General features: G+C 37.3%; 1 long non-coding RNA gene across 3 annotated transcripts; it reads left to right on the top strand.

The window, feature by feature from the left end:
• On the top strand, positions 1-4,238 carry LOC146576424 (uncharacterized). 3 transcript variants are annotated; one of them, XR_014892248.1, is made up of 5 exons: positions 1-347; positions 1,047-1,112; positions 1,463-1,618; positions 2,071-2,163; positions 2,463-4,238. It is a non-coding gene; the product is annotated as an uncharacterized LOC146576424 (long non-coding RNA). The 3 variants fall into 3 exon arrangements; XR_014892249.1 differs by lacking the exon at positions 1,047-1,112; XR_014892247.1 differs by having other exon boundaries at positions 1-1,112; positions 2,463-4,237.
• The last annotated feature ends 16,926 nt before the right edge of the window (positions 4,239-21,164 follow it).

Here is a 21,164-nt window from a genome sequence, read left to right as displayed (position 1 = left end):
AAAATGAATGAGGTGGATTGTTCAGTGTATATTAATTATTTATTTTCATTTTACTTAAAATATATGTTTTTGTTAAGTTAACATATGTTTTTCTAATCAAGTCTACGTAATTGTGTCTATTATTCAACGTACATAATACTAATGTGTTACTTGATCGCATAACATTTAAGTTAAGTCAATGAGGATCGATATACCTTGTATATCCACAAGGTGGCAGTAATGCAAAAACAGTTGTAATGAAACCGCGCAGAACAAGAAGGTTTCACGGCTTGTGCCTGCTCATGCACAAGACTTCAAATTTAACTGAAAAAGGCTGTTTTGGCGCCAAGCTGCTGTTTCTTTGAGAGGTAAGACCACTTTTTTCTTTGACTATGTTGTGTAGTATCTATATGTCCAGCATGGTTATATTTTGCGTTTGTCTTACAAGACATGTTATATCGTTTGCGTGCGCTTGTTTTACATTAGTTTTACTGGGTCCTGGACATGCTTATTTTGTGGACTGTGTAAGAAACATTTTTATTGTTTTTTGTTTTATTAAGGGATTAGCTACAGGGGTTCATGGGGTTATTCTTTCAAGGGGTTATTTTTCCATTTGCTTTCTTGGGATTCCTTTTCTGTAATCCGAGAGTCGGAAATATCGAATAGGATAGCAAGGATAGCATAAAGTGACATTTAAAATCCAAAAAGTCAAGGGCGAAAGCCACTGTGACACCATTGTTCTGCTCTATCAGTAATCTGTATTATGTAAAAATGGTCTGTAAATACAGCATGTTTCCTAGCGGAGTTATACATATCAATGTAGTTATAAATTACAGTTTGTGAAAGTACACACTTAATTTTTTTAATAAAATTATTCAAGACATATGAGTGGACAGACAATGGAGGTCGACAGACCTGGTGATAATTGCTTCTATAGAAAGTTAGCACATGGCAGTGTCAATCTCTTGCTTTTCTTCTGAGTAGTATTTTATTTAGTTGTAATTCAAACAATAATTTGCTTCTTGAAATTAAGTAATGAATTTCTTGTTTTACTTTATAAATCTCAGATCCTGCCTTTACCTGCTCCCTCCTATACTGATGTGGTGTATGTGGTACTGCTGAGCTTGTATGTGGTATGTGAACTGTTATACTTTTAAAAACAAAACTGTTTTATAAGTTAAGTTTTCTTTTGTGACCCATCCCATGCCCCTGTTATTTCGTCTCCACATCTGAACCATGGTAAAGGTTGCAGTTCAAGGGCCTGAGGCATGAAATTCTTTTCAGATCAGCTGTGATCAATATTTTTTGGAACTTGATAAATAACAATAAAAGCTGTAATGGCTCCATTAGCATTTTGTGTAAATGTTTGTGTTAAAATTATAGCTTTAATGAGGTCTTTCTACATTAGTTTTAGTTTGTATATGTGTACATATAGTATGTATATTTACAGTACAGTATGTTGTGTTTGTTGACATATTTTCAGGTGGAAGCAGAATATGTGAGGATTACTACTGCTGCACATGTTCCAAGGCTTTTTACACAACTTGACCAATACACTGACCAGCTCATAAAAGTCTTCAAGAAAAAAGGAGGCGTTGCAGGGAAGAAAATTAGACAAACTTTGGCCCCAGCCACACAGGTGCGTTATTCTGTTGGTAGCAAAATATTATGGCTAATAAGATCATTTTCAAATTTAAACAGCTAGTGTATGGTAGCTGCACAGTGCACTTACATTTATATTAAGCAAGACAAAGTTTGGTACTCAAAACGTTGGAAAATTTAAATTACCTAAACATATGTAAAATCTGATCCCTTGATTTAGGTTAAACCAGAAGTGAATGTTTTTATGTTATGTTTTGAATGCAAAAAAGATGATGTATTAGTTTGTCTTTACCTCCATTATGGACATATATAATGTGGTGGAAACCCTGCCCAACAGGTTAACTATTCATGTCCATGTGATGATTAGTTGGTCTTGTGTACATGTCTATCTGTGCAGTGGATATGTCATTCATTTTGCGTATAATGTGAGTTTCTGTCATCCTAAAGTATTTCTGTTTTCTCTTCCTGTATCTCTGCCACTCTCTACAGAAGGAAACCATTGAAAAGGGGAGGGAGTGTGTCCTCAGGGCACTACCTTTTTACCTGAATGAAGACCCAAGCATCCTCTTCAAAGAATAATTGGTTGGTAATTTTTAGTTTAGTTTTTTATCTGTATTAAACCAAATTTTGAATAACTAATGTTGTTGCATGTTGTAATGTTGTTGTTGTTGTAATTTGCATGGAACCTGTTTAAATGTTTTGGGAAATCTTCTTGTATACCCAAACTATTTATATTTATCGTTGAATCTGTAGTCTAAAATAGTGGCACACTGGGGTGCATGTTCCTAATATTGTGTTTACGTCATTAAAGGGTAGCTTTGGCCCTTTTTCTTTCTTTTTTTTAAAACTGGATGCCATTTTTCTATGTTTTTGTGTCTAAGCTACAGCTGTTCAGAGGGAGCTGGAACAAATTACCCTTGCTATCTTTACCATCGAAAGAGCTGATGCCAGCACTCCTCCAGCCGATGTGGGTATAACCATCTAGTGTGTCCTGCATGACCTGGAAGACCTGGCCTCTGCATGTGCACTCTTAATGGGTGAGATATATGCACTGAATCTCAGTTAACCTCAAGACTGAAAGCTAAGAGACAATCAAAAGTATTGAGATTTAAAGGATTTAATTGAGAGATGATACTGCACCAGAAATGTTGAAGGGTGGTGTGTATATTAGCGTTCAAGGCATATTGTTATGAGGTGGAAATATGTTCATCTTCAGTTTGTGTTACATTGTGTGCATTGTAAAGGTAATTGCAATACATACTAAAAATAAGGGTAAGTTAGGAGGTTGATCTGATATCCCCGTGTTGGTGTTGTTCCCAGATCATCATACTAAATGTTGTTCCAGGATCAACATTGCAAGTGACCAATCAGAATGTTGTGACGTCATACTTTTGCGACTTCGGGAAAAACCGGCGTAAAACAAAAAACTGTACTTAAGCTGCGTGAAACCGCCTCTGTCCGCCGATCAACTGACCCTAACCCTAACCGTAACCCTTTAATAAACAGTAAGCAGAATTGATATTGTCCTTGCAACATTGGAATTTCATAAATGCACGAATGGCTTGGAATAGAATAACGTCACAACAATGTGATTGGTCACTTGCAATGTTGAACCTGGAACAACATTTTCATGATGGTCTGGGAACAACACCAACACGAGGATATCAGATCATCCAAGTTGGGAATGCAGGATGAATGTATATTTTGTGGACTTTTAAAGACGAACAATTGTTTCCATGTTAAAATGTTTACATCTGAAGTTTTTTGCCCAAACACTGGTAAAATAAATGTTGACAGTGGCAAGTGTTAAATGGTTACTGCTGTGCTGTTGCAAAAAAACTGAACGCTGACAAGCTGTTTTATTGTTAGACCATAATGTTGGCATGTTTTGTTAAAGTTTTATTTGGGATGGTGATGTAATTTTCTTTGATTGCTAATATCAGTGGACTATTTATTATTATTATTATTATTGTTGTTGTTGTTGTTGTTACATAATTTTTTTTTTTTTTAAATTGTGGCTGTTGAGGTGGACACTTCACTTTGCATTGTTAAAGGAAAGCACTTCATTGGCATTGTGTTACTGGACTGACCCTAAGCAATCATTGCAAATAGCAACTTTGCTATCCATTTTAGACACTAAAAGAAAAAAAACACTCACAGACCTTACTAGCATCACATGTGCATAACTCAAGTGTCATCTTATCAATGTGTTATGTAATCTTCAATGCGTTTTTTTTTTTTTTCTTCTATTTCTGGTAGATACAGACATTTAATTTAAAGTCTTGATGTTGCATCTGTCTACATACTGTTAGTTACTAACCCTAATGAGCTGTTGTGTTTTATTTTGGACTGGGTTTACACAAATGCTCACTGAATGTGTTGGCAATAAAATAAATTTTAAAAAATAAGTTGGATGTACTTAATTCATTTGTGTGGAACCTGTTGACAAAATAGATTTATGTAAAACTAATTAATAAAGCACAAGGTGGCTGAAAATATAATATTTGAATTAATCTAACTTAAATTTAACATTTTACTGCCACAAATAAGAAATGTGTTGAAGTAACTAATCTAAACTATCTAACCTGAAAATATATCATCTATGTTCATACAACATAACTTGATTTAGTTAGTCTTAAATATGTCTTGTTAATCTTAAGTAGTTTTTTTTAATTAGATGAACTAAAGATTTTTGCTTTAAACTAACATAATTCAATTTCGTGGAACCTGTTGACAAAATAATTTTAATTAAAGTCAACGTTTCATTTTTTTGAGTGCAGGTGTGACTCCCTCAGCATAATTAAGGTGGGATCTGCCAGGGCTTCTGGGCCAGGTTCATTCATCAACTGGATCACCCGCAAGATTAATGTGCACTTGCTACAGCGCTCCAATGGATTGCTGCCACTTGCTGAGATCATTAGCGTTGGTCTCCATATGACTGCAGAGGGCTCTGTGCAGTGGATGGAGAGATTTGCAGCTTTGCATACTAAATGAATAGTCTATCATTGCCTAATTAAGGGCTTATTGGAGACACTTGTGTCCAGTCCCCTGGACAGTAAACCATAACTGAAGGGCAAACTAGATAGATTAGCTCCACCTGCTTAGTAGCAAAGTGCAAAGTAATGAAACTGCTGACAAAAGTAAGCTCAAAGGAGAATGAGTGGGGTGTGCGTCATTACACTGCATTTAGGTCCCAAAGGGACTTTGATGCTCCTTTTTAAGAACTCGCCAATTTTACAGTTTTAGAAGTCAAGATTACAACATTTCAACATGGTTTAGCAAATATCCTGATCTTCCGCATAATCATGTATTATGACTTCCTAAGACACTGAGTTTAAATTTAGATTATATTCAGTCACTTACTCATACTGTTATAATGTAAATTAAACTTGATCATCATCTAAAACTTCAACTGAAACACTGACATCGAGAAACCAGGTCCCAGTCTTACCTCCTGCGTCAGTACTATTCAACAACCAGTTGTAAATTTTTGTTTTCAGAAATATTTTTTATTAGGTCATTCAGAAAAAAAGACTTAAGAAGCAAGTATATGGTGTAACTAGTTTCTGTTATCTTCTAATTTTAAATTAACTCAAAATTAATCAACATTTTTTGCCCTTTGTGATCAAATAGAAAACACAAGACAAACAAAAACCTTTCAAGGTAATATGGGAAATTCATTCATTCTTTCATTCAATTCATTCATTTGCATATCCAGAAGAATTACAATCTAAATTCGTTTCAGTCTCTTGTAGTTCTGTTTGTGGTCTCTACCTACTCTGGGAGGATATATGTGGTTAGCATTGCTACATGCTGAATAATGTTCACCAGCTATCATTATGCTGCAATACTAATAAACAGTAACATAAAACATACAAAGGGTACACATAGCTCTGTTACAAAAAATAGCCTTATAACACTCTGTGTTTTTGCACAACATTTATTAACATTTATACATTTCCCTTCATCCTAATTGGAGAATTATTTAATTATAAAATTTTATAATTGATGTAAATATTCAGCCAAAACAAAGCAACATCTCACTGGAGTCGATTAGTAAGCGCAGCCTGTGAACCCAAATCAGCTAAGGAGCTAAACTTGCACTGTGTGAAAAGGTTTGGTGTTTTATATCTCTTGGCCACACTACAAGCAACAGCTTCATACTGCATTATAATCATTTGACTCATTGTGTATAGAAAGAATTACAAGAACTTGGAAAAAATATAAAACGACTGCAGTGAGAGTATGGGATGATCATTCACAGTTATAATATATTTGCATACAAATCCAACACAAATACGAATGTGCCAAAATAGTCAAAAATGAGACTCCACTTGTTGTGCAAACCATTATACAGTTTCACACTGAGAGATTGGGGAGGGCGGGGGGGGCTGTGCACAGCTTTTCTGGCTGTAAGCCTCCCTGTATATGAGGCTTGTTTTTCATTGACTGTGTCAGGAATCAAGAGGGCTAATCCCTCAGAGACTTCAGATGAAAGTTTCAAAAGAAATAATGAAAGGCATACTGCCTGAGGGTGCATATCGGGGTGAACGTACAGCAAGCTGGAGAGAACAGCAGCGGCGCACGACAAGCAGCAAAGGAAGAACATAACAGCTTCCCTTGCTGCCACCCCCACCAGTCTAACTATAAATCACATATTCTGTCTCCAAGACATAAACAAATACGCAGCAGAGCAGATCAGAAACTTGGCACAGCATGAATACTTAAAATAAAAATAAAACGTATCATTTTGCAGCTTGTACTTTTAAACTATTTGAATGATCCGTAAAAATGACTAGAGACTTTATGAAAAGGAACAAGAGACTGGCTTTTGCAAATGTCTTCCTAAGATAATAAAAAAATCTTCTAGTAAGAAGCATTTGCATATTTTGCAACTGAAATATATGTAATTATAATGATGTGTGCTATATGATACAAAGTAACTAAATCAGAATTGGCAGCAGTGTTTAGGAAAGGTCCTATCTGTGTGCTTGTGTGAGCGGTTTTCCTTGCTTGTTTAGATTTATTTTTCTATGTTTGTGTGGGTGCATGGGTGAGTGCCACATGGAAGCTATCCACATTTTTAGGTAAGTACACATGGAATTCAAAGATCTTGGGTTCAGACTTTAGGAAAAATGAAACAATGTACAACAATATAACAGGATTAATTATACTATTAAAACAAATAATATTTCTGTTTGATTACAAAGCACGTGAGTGTTTAAAAAGCTGAGGTAATCCCGGAACAGGTGGACAAATCCTTTATTCACAGCTTAAAACAGCATGGCTGTGCCACCAACACACCTGTTAGCTGACTCTTTGTTAATACATACCATCTGTAAACTGTGACCATGGAGTCATTTAGGCTGTAGGGTAAATGCACATTTACTAACCCGACTCTCTTTTAATGTTTAGAAAGACATTCTTGCAGTGGGAATGACACCATATGTTTTTATCATTCCTCGGAGTTGAGATAAAATGCCGCGCCAAGATATAAGTCAGTGTGAAATGTTGCTTTCAGCTGATTTTATGATGGCTTTCACAAACAAATTATTCTTGTGGCCTCGACTGTTGCAGTGGATGAAACATGCAGACTCTGACTCCGGGGCTTGAGCTGCATGGAGTGTGCAGCATACCTCTGAAATGACCAAATTAGAATGCCATACCGTTCACAAAACATGTGCAGTGAATGGAGAACACCCCTAATAGTGCTGGCAGAAAAAAGCATCTGTATTCTGCTGGGCATGCATATATAAATATACATTTCCCTCCCTCCACATAGTAATGACTTGTAGGTAGAGCCAGACAACTTGGCCACTAACCTTTGCAATTATTAATGTGTAAATAAGATTTTTTTAAAAAAGATGCCGTTCAGTCAAATTCTTTCAGGCCAGTTTAGGCATTTAGATAGTAATAATAATCACTGAAGCTTAAATATTTGCTTGTAATTACATTTTTTGCAGACATTCAGCTAGTTTTAAATTATAGTGTCTGCACTAATGCCTACATATTTTGTGTTTTCCATAGAATATACCTTTCAACCCAGTATTCAGGACAAAGCTCTTCTAGGAAATCCCAGACGGCTGATTCTGTTGCTTGGACGTAGCGCCAGAGGAAAAAATATACCTTCTGGGATTTCCTTATCTGGATGACTGACCATGCATCAAGACACACGACAAACATTGCAGTGTGTTAAGTGAATTAGCTGCTTCAAATTAAATGCGTACTATGCTTATAAAGCTGGTATGATGTCTTTACATTGGGATAACCATTAGATCATTTTCTTCACCAGCTATTATTGTACTGTTGCAATACAGCAACTTTGAATATTGAATGAAAATTGTTATGTAAAAATCTTTTAAACACAGCGTGAATGCCATGTTTGGCCTGTAATACAAAACGGTAAAGACTTACCGAAGATGCTTTTATCTTACACGGCTAAACTGGCCGTAGCAGTGTGGGTTTTTCCTAGTTTTAACTGTCCATGTCCTGACTTAACTGCAGTGAGAGGTATTCCCATAACCCTGAACTTTTTAGAACTAGTAAAGGTTTTGTTTTAACATTGCTAGTCAAAGAAAGTAAACCCTACCTAGGAGTCTGTTACTGTGCCAAAATACATTCTCAAATATTTTCTTTTTTAAGATCATGATTGATTTTCAAGCCATTATTCTAATCTACAGACAATGGAATTAAAAGGCAGTTTTATAGTAAAATGAAAAAAATTCAGGGTTTCGAGAAGGCACATTTTTAAATGCGGACACGTTTTATGAAAGACAGCGGTCTAGCTCAGTTGTTGAGAGCCCCTCACATTTCCATGCACAGAAAGAATAAGTGAAGCAGCTGTCTCTGATTCTCCACCTGATTCACCAATAACTGACATGCAGAGCATGTTTCCACAACTGTTCTGCTCTGTTGGGCTGGGGTTTCATACACTTGATCTGATGTCAGGAAAACAAAAGGGTCAGTGTTTATTGCAGGCATCAGAAAAAAGGGAACAGTTCTTTTCAGATTTCCTCTGTTGGGTGGCTGATTCCAAACTTCAATCTTGTCGTCCTCAACACTTCCTCCTCATTTCTACAGCCATTCTGCCTCGTAATCTCTTGCCTTATTCCCCGTGATGATTTCTGGACTTCTGTTTGTCCCCATTTTGGCCTGCACCTTCAACCTAATAAAAGGTTTGCTTTTTGTTAGTCTAGTCTGCCAAGACTTCTGCATCTTGGTTCTTTATTCTTCAACCCGTAATAGGAACACATCTCATTATTTCTTAAGTTCTATTTACAAAGAATGAGTACTAACATGGGACTTGATATATTTTAGAAACCCACGTTTACGTTTCATGTTGCACATGAGCAAAAAAGAGAAGTCATACTTAGAGAAGTCAAACCAGTCAAACTTACTGGTTGCCAGTTATAAATCTATACCAAAACCATGACTGCTATATAGTTGTAAATCCTTTTGAAATAGCTCATCATACCATCTTAACAGATTATGCTTTTTTAATGAGTCTATATTACAGTTTAGCCACACATGTCTTTCTGAATTCATGCTAAAGAGATTTGCACAGGATTGGGATCACAAAAGACAACTAATTTTTTACTAAAAATTCCCCAGGTAACACAAGTCCCCTACAACAGAGACTAAATCAGTGCTCTGCGTTCAAACTACTGTGATGTTTCTCCTTTCAGCATTCTCCGATGGAGCTGTAACTGTGTCAGCCCTGAAACTGTGTGGAAAAAACAAAAAAAACCTGTCCCATAAGAATCAGATCAGACAATGGTTAAACTGTTCCTAAAGCCTAGTCTGAATTATTAGGCTCTCACAGCATCATTTGGACTGGCTTAGTGTTACCAGGGGACATCATTTAGAAATGACTCCCAGGTCTGTCTTTTTGTGCAGGGGCTAAGCATTGTCTGAGTTTTACTCATATTTACTGACATTAAACCGGGGTATGATGACAAATATTGATTGGAAAATGTCTAGTCACTCACTATAGACCTAATGTTACTATAAATAGGCATTTACAGAACAAATGCTGAGACAGCAAAGTGTTTTTCAGTGAACGAGTCTCAGGGCTGCTTATCAAAATGAGACACACAAAGTTTCCAAATGACCTTTAATCGCAGAGGTGCCACAGTTGACTAATACTGTACTAATACAGGACTTCTCAGTTGTTATATGTAATTTGCCGTGAAAATGTTCATAGATTTACAGACACACTCTGCAAATATTGCATTGCTTGGTGTCTTTGGGTAATACTAGTCCTATGCACATCAGGCTTTCTGTTCATTCTTTTTTTCCCTTTAAATGTCTTTTTCAAATATTAAGCACCCTTGTTCCTTAATTAGCCAGGTGGCATTTGAAATCCTTTCTTCCGTGTAGTGTAGCACCTTATTGGAAGATTAAAATATTTCAGTTTTGTTTAGTGTGTAGTAAAATATTTTTGGTATCCTGCGTTTTTCAATTAGACAGTTTGAATGTACATTTGCATGATAGCGTAATACATTTAAATTATATTCCTTTGGCCTCGTGTGGGGAGAAAATGGGGACACAAAATCATGTTTTTCCCTCTGAACACATATGGTGCAAAAGGATTTATCATAGGCAAGACATGCAGGGTGCAAAAGGAACAGTTCCCCAGATGGGAGATTCAGAATTTACAGTACCTTTCCATTCAGAGAAGACCAGAGGGTAAATGTTCACATGGACTAGAATTATGGTCCTGCTCACTGGTGTTTGATAACATCCAGGCAGAGGTTAAGTTTATCCAGTATGTTGAGAGATAAAGATTCTGGTTTGCTTTTTCCATTTCTTCCAGCATATACCGAGTCCTTATCACAAAAGTGTGACATGGTGGAAAAACAGAAGAATAGCCCAAAGCTGCTGGAACAGTGCTGTAGAGGCAACATGGTGGTGAAACATGTTTCTCACTATTAGACTAGGTGATTTGGATTTATAGAGTGAAAAGATCACAGATGTTGTTAGAATAATGTTGTGATAATGACTGATTATTTATTTACATTTTATTTAGTTGAAAAATCTGTCAAATAATGGAACAGGTTTAATATGTGAGTCTTTTCAATCAGGAGCTAGCAACTTTATTGTGGTAATTGTAAGCATATATAAAACATCATTTTGTACAGTTTGTTACTATAATCTTGGCCAATGTAAACAATAGTGATGAGCACAGTTATTATCATTTAAATGTAAAAGAAATCATGTAATTTACATGTAACAGTAACAGACTGTAAAATACCAGCTGGGATACTACTGACTCGAGTGAAAAACATTTTTGTAAATGTTAAATGCTGAAAATCTGTTCATCATCTTAAATGCTTTCAGAAATGCATAGGGAATCTGACTAGAATTAAATTCTTCAATTAAAACCAAGAAATCATGAAAAACTAAGCCTCGTTTTTATGAAAATGTGCACAGAATGATGATGTGTTTATTAAGAAATCATTTCCAGGAATACTGTGGAAAAGTCGTGACTCACCCCTCATTTCTTTATATTTTCCTTCCAAGGAGCCAGACTTTTTTTTGTTGCTCTTTTTTTTAAAGTTTGCTTGAGAAACAGATTTTGTCAGGGTCCTGGGACTGGGCGACCCAGGATCCCTGGGCAGTCATGGACCTGTGTATTATTATTATGTATTTTTGGTGTCGTTTCCCCTTCTCTGTGCGTGTACATATGTGTGTTTCTCTGTGCTGTGTTAGTCTGTGTCCCACTCATATGTTTAGGCGAGGTATGGGGGTGTATGTCTGCGGGTGTGCCTGGAGGATGGAGCTCGGCCACCTGCAGGCCTGAGGGGTGTGGCCCTGCGGAGGGACTGGCCACACCCGAAGCCACACACCTGCTGCTGATCAGGCCTCGTCGGGGGAGCTACTTAACCCTTGTATGGTGTTCGGGTCTGTGAGACCCGTTTTCAGTTTTTCTCAAAAGAAAAATTAAACAATTAATTATTTTTTCAACCTGAAATTCATTGGCTTTGGCTTATTTTCTGTGAAGAACATGAATCCGAACTAATTTTCAATGACCTCATACTGTACCTCCCCCCACGCATTTACATTACATACAAGGTGTTCGGGTCCACTGGACCCAGGCCTAATAAAAGTGTTGAAAGTGCAGGTCCTGTGTTCCCACACTCTGTCTTCCTCCTTTCTGGTGCTGCTGATAGTGTTTTCTTCCCCTCCTGCTCCGCACAAAGTTGCAACGTTGTTGAAAATTCAACTATCAACACCGTCTGCTCTTACATTCCCACACATTTTACCCTCTTTCTTGAGGGATCCAAATTTTCTCATACCCTGTCCCACCTGCAAATTAGGGGCATAATACTATAAATAAGACTTTGCCAGTGTGGTTCTTTATCACAACTGATCAAGATGGCAAAAGATTATCTGCTGCGAGGGCCATCCAATTGATTTTGGAAGAGAGAGTGGCTTCGGATGATGATGTTGACAAAGAGGTTTCAGAATATTTCACATTTCTGAAAATTTAGAGTCTGACAGTGACTTTGAAGAAGAGGATGAGGTTGAGCACCATTTAGTAACAAAACGAAGACGAGCACCCCATCTGCAGCCAGCTCAGGACCAGAACAAGCCCACCAGACAGCAAGTGAAGAAATATGGATGTCAATAACTGGTGAAATTGAATGGTCTTCTTGCCCAAGAAATGAGCCACCCTGCAGAGCTGTTACTGTGATAAGCCAGGGCCAACACGGCTGACAGTTACTCATGTGCAGGACATCAAGTCTTCATTTGAGCTTTTCATCCCAGATTACATCCAGAAAATTATTCTGGATTGCAGTAATCTAGAAGGAAGGTGTGTTTTTGGAGAGAGGTGGAAGGAGATGGACCAAATTGATCTGCAGGCCTACTTTGGGGTTCTTATCCTTGCAGGAGTTTTCAGGTCCAAAGGGGAATCCACAGAATCCTGTGGGATGCAGAAACTGGCAAGAATCTTTCCGTGCATCAATGTCTCTGGAAAACTTCCACAAAATTTCCAGGATTATCCGTTTTGATAGCCGAGACGACAGACCAGCTCGACGGCAGAGAGACAAGCTAGCTGCCATCAGGACAGTGTGGGATAAGTGTGTGCACCACCTTCCCCTGTTTTACAACCCTGGGCCTAATGTCACCATTGATGAGCAGCTGATCCCATTTAGTTGTGAAACATATTGCTTCACGTGTAAATGTGTTGTCTTTCCACTCACTCCACTTGATTTATGTTTTTATAACATTTTATAAAAAAACAAAAAACAAAAAAAAAAACGAGAAGCACATTAATTCATAAATGTGATCTAACAAAGGTAAAGGGAAAAAAATTAACCATGTTTACTGTTCATATGGCTTGTAATTGGGATGAAGTAAACATCTGTTGAGTAATTTAACATAAAATTGTTTGATAGTGTTAATTTGGAAAGCCAAAACTCTAGCGGGTCCACCAGACCCATGAACACTGGCTGAGTAACAAAAATATGAACACCACACAAGGGTTAAGAGAGTCTTGGAGTTCCCACCGACGCGGGATCATTGCATGAGACTCCACGTTAGTCACCCTGTCTAAGTTTAGTCAGAAAGTGTATGCCTGCCATTTCTGAGTGTCCTGACAGCTGCGCTATTGTTTCCCGCAGGAAGAGCGTGGAAGGCACGGAGAGCAGCGAGCACCGGGGGGTGCTGACACGGGAGCAGAGAGCACACGGACTATTCACGGGAGACACGACACGGGAGTCTGGGAGAACACGGGGATTTATTGTTACGTTGTTTTCACTCTGTAAATAAACACTGTTTGTACATAGAGCACCGCGCCTGGGTCCTCCTTCCCCCACTCCTTCCACAGTGTGCCATGCCATACCGTGACAGATTTCAAGAATTCGTTCAAGGTTTTTCTTTCCACATTAAGTGCTTTTTATTCATTTTCCAGTCCAGTCTTTGTACCTGATCATTTTCAAGAGAACATTTTAGTTGTTTGTTTTTGTATTTGTCTGTGTGGTTTTTTTTTTTTGTCATGGTCTGCAAAAAAAGACAAAAATTGATAGAATTATGAACACAGAAAGGTGCTGCCAGCTTTTGGTACCATCTGAAAAGTTTCTGATTTGCAGCGACTTCATGTTTTTATGACAATGATCCCAAACACACTGCCAATGTAGTAAAAGCATACCTGGATAGAAAAACCCACAGTAGAATATTATGAGTCATGGCTCCTTAGAGCATTATCCAAAGTATAAGATCATCTTGACAGAGAACAAAACAAAATGCAGCCAACATCCAAAGAAGAGCTTTGAATGTCCTTTAAGAAGCCTGGAGAACTATTCCTGAAGACATCTTAAAGATATTACAAGAAATCTTTGCTAACAAAATTCAAGTTGTGTTGAAGAATAAAAGGTGGTTAGAACAAATATTCGCTTTCACGCTTAGAACTTGAAAAACTGAAAAAAAGCTGTTTTAGCCTATATACTGTATTTCTGTACCTGTTTGCAGATGTTGTTAAATCTTTGCACATACTCCTAATTTCTTTTTTTTGCAACCATAACCCTAACCCCAACTGCTCACAAACTAAAAGGAACTAACAGAAGCAAAACAAAGGTCAAAGGTAACCAGTAATGGAGAAGCTGCAGAGGTGCTTTTATTCATTTGTGTCACATTTAGATTGAAAAGAAACTCAGGTTATACCATCAATTCATGAAACGCCCGTCTGTCAAATCTGTCTTATCTATGGTTTGCAAGAACAAAAATGTTTCATTTAATAGAAAAAAAATGTGATAGAAATGTGTGACTATAGCTGTCTAACGAATCCTGGACAGGATATATCATCTATTTAATACCTAATTGTACAATGATTTCAAAGCTCTTTTTGTGCTACTGTCTGTTTTATGGGGTGCCATATGGGTGATTGTAGCTAAAATGACAAAAAGGAGATTTTAATTAAATAAGGCTTTCAAGAATCTAAGTTATACACATTTGTCTTATAGACACATTGTTACACAGCCAGTTCATGTGTTATATAATCCTTAAAAGCGCATCAAACTGCAGGAAAAGGTGTTTGTGAGTGAGACACTGAGATGAATCAACCTCCTAATGGGCAGCACAGCAATGCAGAGAGAATGATTTATACAGCTCTTTTTTTTTCTATTTTGAGCTGTTTTCTTTTAGTTTACTCTTTGTAGAATCCTTGGACTTTGTAAAAGGAAATACACCATCTTTAGATGAAAAAGTTCTAACATACATAATAATTTAATGAATGCTAAATCATCCAGGCAAATCCCTAAAGGCTGATTCTGCTCATTTTGACCTAGGGTTTTCAGTCTGAAGAAGTCACTTAGATGAGTGATAAAACGTTTCTCCCGCTGAAAATGCTACGTCCAGATGAACAGAATCAACCTTTTGGGATACATAACAAACAGGATGTAAGATCTCTGACATCCAGGTCATGGTAGTCTCGAGTGCAATTACTCAAAATGATTTAGTCCTTAGCAAATCTTAAATATAGATAAATATAGATTGATTAATGATCGATAATTAATTGATCATCACCACATCTGTAAAAAGCAGCTTGTTGGTGCCGACTCTTCAGTGTGTTAACACAGTGCCAACGAGGAAAGATATTGTTGCTGCCCATCAATTGACGAAGAGTTACAAGACCATTTCCAAACAATTTGAAGCCCATCATTCTACAGTGAGAAAGACTATTCCCAAGTGGAAAGCATTCAAGACAGCTTACTCTACAAGCCTTAGTTAGCATTTTCAGTGTTAAAGGTCATGACAGTAGAGTTAAAAAGGGACTGAACAAGTAAGGCTTATTTGGAAGGCTTGCCTTGAGAAAAATAACATGGTAGCATAGCTTAAGTTTACAAGATTACATCTGAATAAACCACAGCACAATGTCTTTTGGACAGACAAAACCAGAGTGTACATAATGCATGTTTGTCATGTTTGGTGATGAACTCTGTTTGCTTTCCAACTACAGAACCTTGGCACCTCGCAGTCATTAATTTGACCATGAACTCCTCCGTATACCAAAGCATTCTAGAGTTAAATCTGAGGTTCTCACAGATGGATCTTGGTCAAAATTGTGTCAAGCGACAAGATAATGATCTCAAGTACAGCAGCATAGCTGAAAAAAAAGCAACAGAATTAAGTTTCATAATGGCCTAGTCAAAGTTCAGGCCTCAATCTGACTGAAATACTGTGGCAGGACCTCAAGAGAGCTGTGCATAATTGAAGGCTCACAAATCTCAATTAACTGAATCAACTTTGTAGGGGAGAATGAGACGGGTTAGAGCTAAAAGTGGTACAAGCTATTGAATCATAGGGGTGTACTTAACTTTTCCGCACACTGCCTGTTCATTTTTGCTTATTTTTAATATATATATTATATATATAATATATATAATATGAGAAATTGAGGATGAAACAGGATGTACTTTCTTTTCAACATGACTTTAGACCAAAGAAAATTTTCAGCTATTACAAATATTCATTCTGCTATCAAGCAGAGGTGCATGTTTCCATGAAATTTCACCTTTAAAACAACTGGAGTGTAAGTAAAGAAAAGAGAATGAACAGTTTTCTCTGAAACAGCTTCTCTATCAGATGAGAGACATGTCTGAAACGCATCTCTCCAAATGTTTGCATAGTACTCCAGCTGCTGAATTTTAAACTTCAAACACCGTCATTAAATCTGTTGGCATCAAGGACACCTCTCAGTTGAAACAATTCTACACTCCTCTGCAGGCAAGTTGTTACTTCTCGGCAGGTGCCTGTTGCAACTGGAAGTGCATAAATCATAGAGCAGGAAGGCTGTCAGCCATGATGACACTCCCCATAAACACTGCTGACCGCTGGCCATGACATTGTACTTCTTCATCAGCGCTCGCCATCAGAGACGAGTGCTTAGGGCACCATCCACATACTTACTAGAAGGCAGCTCCAAAGTCTCTGCCTGATAGAAAACAGCTCTATACTCTGGAGTGCCAAGCTTTGAATTGTAGTGATGCTTCCTTGGCAAAATTTAGGCCCAAGTGCCCACGGCTTTGAGGTAGGAAAACAAAATTTGATTGCAGCGAGTTTACATCACACTGTAATGTGGCAAAGGCTTTTATCAACATATGGGCCTCCATGATTGGATGTTTGGTTCACATTAATATTTCTCTTAAGGCTGTTATATTAATAAATATGAAAGGAAAGCACAGTCTGTATGTAGTCAAACAGTTAATACAGGGTGACAAGAATTCAGCAAGACAGCAGCATTTCATTTAATGGTTTTCAGAGATGTTCTGCAGCACTCCAAAGCGGAGGTTTGCATACATGCTCTGGGTTATTTTTCAAAAATCAACGCAAAATGTTGAAAGCAATAAATATTTTTGTATCTGTTTGCTGGCATATAGTTCATAGTAAAGGATATTGCTGGTTATATTTAAGTTTAACCATTTTTTAAACCCTCTTCCTAATTCAGTGATTTGATACACATACACATATAAATCCAGATTGTTGTGGTTATCCACCAACTTAAATCTTACAAACAACAGATAGGTGACATGGCAAGAAAACCATATGCAAACAGACTTAATGCACCTTGGCATTGGGTCTCCAAGTCTGTGGAATTCAACTAGTGTTACGACCCAGATCAAAAGCCACAACATAAAAATGGAGACGAACACCATCATTTCAATGAGAAGAGATTTTATCTTAAATTGCATAGCAAGTTAGCTAAAATAGCTGGTACCACCAAGGCAAACACTGATGAGCCTCTCTGAAAGTCTGCCTCAGGTATGCCTTTATGCACACCTGACTAGGTGTGGTCAATGAGCAACAGCTGAACACTCTTGCACTCTCACTGCAAAGAGATTAGGGGCTGCAGAGGGGCGTAACTAGAACCATTGGAAACCATTCCACTAGAAGTTTTTCTCTTGTTTTCACGGTGATGTGTGTTGTCTAAAATTTTAGCTCCACACCTTAACCCGTTAAGCTAGTTTGAGGTTGGGTCACTGTGAAGGCCACAGCATGTGATTTACACAATTTCACACTAATCAAGTAGGGGAGACCGGGGATAGTTGTAACGTGGGTCAGTTGTAACACTTCCAATTTCTCCAATCAGGGCTAAGTTTCAAATGATGTGACTCATCCTGTGCATGCCCAATTCAGTTCTGCTATCACATGTGAAAAATCAGCACATTTTGTCAAACACAGACAATTTAACACGAAAAAAAGTAATTTGTATGCCAAAAAGTAAGTTTTTCTACTTTATTTCAATTTGTAATAGCATTATCTGCTTTGCAGTTAAACTCATCAAACTTAAATTATGTTATTTGTATGTCTATGGGGATATATTCTGTGTAGGTCTTTAGTGCTAATGTTTTAGCTGTTGGCTATAATGTTAGCTAGTTCATGGCTATAGGAGTCTGGGTCAGTTGTAACAGCAACAGTCTGGGTTAGTTGTAACAATAATGCAGATGTTACAACTTACCGCACTATTACTTTAACTTATATTAAACAAGTTGGGGCAACGACATCAGCAGAGAGAGGTTCACTGGTCGCATTTGTATATGCGGTTAATGCCATTGGCAACACAATTCCTCCACTGTTTGTGTTCCCACACATACATTATGCAGACCTCTGTGTCAGAGATGGACCAGTAGGAAGTACTGGTAGTGGAAATAAATCAGGATGGGTGCAAGAAACAGATTCCCTCATCTTTCTGAAGCACTTTGCAAACCAAACATGCTGTTATACAGGCAATAAGGGAAATTGACTAGTACCTAAAGAGTGCATTGAAATTTATGGAAACCACATACTTATGAGTTCCCCTTGCACTGCTGCTAACCTATTATTTTTTTAATCTACCAATGGCATTTCATACATAATAATAAATACATAAATTAATGAGCTGGTATGGGAAAGTGAATATTAAGAGACGGGAAATAAGTACTCTTGGAAAATGTTACTATCCTTCTCTTGAAATCAGTGTGAAATCAATGATTTTTAATATAGCGTGTCAACATTATGGTGATATAAACAGCTATAGCATTTAGCTAAAAGCATCATTGTGGGTTTTAGATTGTACCTGGGAGCAGATATACAATATTTCTTAGTCATACTCTTTTCACTTGCCTGTGTTTCATTTTGAAAAACAGACCAGAAGTCCTTATGTGAACCTATGAATGAAACACTTTTCTGTGATGAGTGTAAAGGGAACAAACATCTTTTTTTATTATTATTTTGGCCATAGGTTAGCGGTAAATCTCTGTTTTTTTCTCACCGAAAGACATATTTTCTGCTGCTAGGGCTACGACATTCATTATTTTCATGTTTTCCTCCTCGCACCAACAGTTTGATTTCAAGTATATACTTTAATAACTTTCCATAAAATAAATGAGATGTAGATTGTGTTAGGAGTAGCTGCTGTTTCCTCAGGGTATCAGGGACAAAATGCTCATGATTAATAATTCATGTGATCTGTTTGATCCTCATAGAAATAGTTTCCTCCAGCTTAATCCTCATCAGTCCGAAAATTGCTGTCTCTGGAGGACAGTACACCTCGCCTCTCCTCTAATGTCTCTGTTGCTCTCAATACTTTGATATGTGCTGAATTTCTAATACCATGTGTTGTTGGGTGGAGGAGGGAATATCATTTCAGAGCAGACCTCAAGTAGCTGGATTAGATTTCTGCTGGCAAAGTTGTTAACAGAAGTACCCTTCTTCTGTTGGTGGCGCAGAAGGGAACTGACTACAAAATTAACACAAGCCTAACCAGGTTTCTGCACGACATTTATTCACTCAGGGGGAACATTTCATCCAGTGTACCCCAAGGACTCGGAACACAGTAGAAGGGTGAAAATGAAATGGACTGTAGAATGACAAGTAAAGTTTCATTATGAGGTGAGCATCATATTGCAACCCACCTTAATGCCAGACACTGTTACTTCTTTGAAATGTTAGATTGTACTTCTATTCCAGTCTCTGTGCTATTGTGAGAGAATCAGTCTCCATCCTTACAAAAAAAAGCTTTTTTTTTTAATATCTAAATCAATTTGTGGCTTTTTATTTATGGCCTCCATGCACCAACGTGCCTGTTCTTTCGATTAAAATGCAGCATGATGCAGCTTAATGTCAGTGTTTCTCATGCTTAATGGAAAGAAATAACGCAAACGGATTCAAATAAATAGATGCATTTATAACACAGTCCAAATTATGTCAGCACCATATTATTGTTCTAGTAATAATTTCAGATCTGGGTCTACAAACAACAGAGGAAATGATGTGTCAGATAAGGTGATCACAGTTTCTAAACAACAAAGCGTTACATTATTGATCACTGCTGCATGGGCTTAATCAAGGGACAGAGGAATTTAAACTGCCTAGCAGCATTTATAATAATCTTTTCCAAGAACCAGTAATTACAGAGCAACCGTAAGTGCTAATCGATGCTGTTAATATTCTTGGTGCTGTGTAGTATCAAGGTAAAGTAATTCTTGTTACATTGGATTTAATGCAGCTCCTCAAAGTTTTTTTTTTTTCAACTGTTTGTCATAGTCGATAGCAATATACCTCAGACAACCCATCTCTCTGCCATTCCAACAAAAGTGTCAACAATCCCTGCTGCAAAACAATACAACACACAACTGCCAGCTCTAAATATAAATACCTGAACTGCAATACAAATTTCTGACATCTACTCAGGGATGGTGAACAAAATGTTTCTGAGAAGTATCACTCAGCGTTAAACACTAAACCATTCCTCTAACCAAGTGTAATTTTACCGGTATTGCTGTTTTTGCAATGCAGGCAAAATAATTTGTTGAAATCTAAAAAAAAATATGGTGAATTATAAAACACAGTTCTTGTGTAAATCTCTGTACTGCAAAGCAGAGCTATCTGTATTGACCCACAGTCTGTTCTCTAACCAACCATCTGTAGATGTGCTCTCGACTACGTTTAAGCTTAAAAACATGCAAGGCTTTGATGTCTTTTCATCGAATTTCATTATAAAGACAAACACCATTTGAATGCATCAGCATATAGCTGTCTCATTTGCTGAAGATAATAGAAAGGTTATGATGTGTTTGTTGCACATGTTTGAATCAAGTTATTAATCTGCAAGATAAGAAATTATCTGTAGCAGTGCAAACTGAACTGTTTGTACTCGGGAGGTGATTTATTTCTGGTGCTTACATTATTACTCTGTATTTAGTTGTTGGGAAGTGTTGACACAGGTTTGAAGTGAATGTTATCATGATCCTGTCAAGTATTTTATTTCTAAAACGTTATATTAGAAAATATAGCAGTTGTTTCCTTTTACTTAATAGGTAAAAACTCCTATATTGAGACATTTTGTGACTGAATGGCTTATCCTTCATAATGTGACTCAACCAACACCCACCTACACATCCAGGCGAGAGCAAACAGACGCGTTTGTCTTTAATGGGGAGAAAATATCCCCTGTTGTAATCTAGGTCAAACAGAAATGGCTTCCAAGTGGTTGTTCGACTGAATAAACTTATCATTCTGATTTAATGCCATAAGAACATTACACAATAAGATACTGTCTGTCTATTTCATGCAAGATTAATACCAGATTCCCCTGAGCAGTC

The sequence above is a fragment of the Mchenga conophoros genome, linkage group LG4, assembly GCF_057382185.1.
Source record: "Mchenga conophoros isolate Kocher_MC1m ecotype Shallow Benthic linkage group LG4, M_conophoros_male_GT1.1, whole genome shotgun sequence".
NCBI lineage: Eukaryota > Metazoa > Chordata > Actinopteri > Cichliformes > Cichlidae > Mchenga > Mchenga conophoros.
This window is presented reverse-complemented; position numbering and strand designations above follow the sequence as displayed.